The sequence below is a fragment of the Arachis ipaensis genome, chromosome B1 (assembly GCF_059453495.1).
Source record: "Arachis ipaensis isolate K30076 ecotype BB chromosome B1, ASM5945349v1, whole genome shotgun sequence".
Classification (NCBI taxonomy): domain Eukaryota; kingdom Viridiplantae; phylum Streptophyta; class Magnoliopsida; order Fabales; family Fabaceae; genus Arachis; species Arachis ipaensis.
Window position 1 is genome coordinate 85,762,143 of NC_142436.1, and position 1,014 is coordinate 85,763,156.

General features: G+C 40.5%; 1 non-coding gene across 1 annotated transcript; it reads right to left on the reverse strand.

Moving 5' to 3' along the window:
* Nucleotides 1-256: 256 nt before the first annotated feature.
* Nucleotides 257-364, reverse strand: LOC148577321 (small nucleolar RNA R71). The gene has a single exon (XR_015903266.1). It is a non-coding gene; the product is annotated as a small nucleolar RNA R71 (small nucleolar RNA).
* Between the last annotated feature and the right edge of the window lie 650 nt (nt 365-1,014).

A 1,014-nucleotide genomic window follows, 5' to 3' on the forward strand; every position in this document is an offset into this window, starting at 1 on the left:
GATGCAGCAGAACTGCAAGTTTCATGGACTTCCATCTGAAGATCCTTTTCAGTTCTTAACTGAATTCTTGCAGATATGTGATACTGTTAAGACTAATGGAGTAGATCCTGAAGTCTACAGGCTCATGCTTTTCCCTTTTGCTGTAAGAGACAGAGCTAGATTATGGTTGGATTCTCAACCCAAAGACAGCCTGAACTCTTGGGATAAGCTGGTCACGGCTTTCTTAGCCAAGTACTTTCCTCCTCAAAAGCTGAGCAAGCTTAGAGCTGATGTTCAAACCTTCAGACAGAAAGAAGGTGAATCCCTCTATGAAGCTTGGGAAAGATACAAACAGTTGACCAAAAAGTGTCCTTCTGACATGCTTTCAGAATGGACCATCCTGGATATATTCTATGATGGTTTATTTGAGCTATCAAAGATGTCACTGGACACTTCTGCAGGTGGATCCATTCACCTAAAGAAAACACCTGCAGAAGCTCAAGAACTCATTGACATGGTTGCTAATAACCAGTTCATGTACACTTCTGAAAGGAATCCTGTGAGTAATGGGACGCCTATGAAGAAGGGAGTTCTTGAGGTTGATACTCTGAATGCCATATTGGCTCAGAATAAAATATTGACTCAACAAGTCAATATGATCTCGCAGAGTCTGCATGGAATGCACGCTGCATCCAACAGTACTCAAGAGGCATCTTCTGAAGAAGAAGCTTATGATCCTGAGAACCCTGCAATAACAGAGGTAAATTACTTAGGTGAACATTATGGAAACACCTATAACTCAACATGGAGAAATCATCCAAATTTCTCATGGAAGGATCAAAAGCCCCAACAAGGCTTTAATAATGATGGAAGAAACAGGTTTAACAATAATAAACCTTTTCCATCATCCACTCAGCAACAGACAGAGAACTCTGAACAGAATGCTTCTAATTTAGCAAATCTAGTCTCTGATCTATCCAAGGCCACTGTGAGTTTCATGAATGAAACAAGGTCTTCCATTAGAAATTTGGAAGC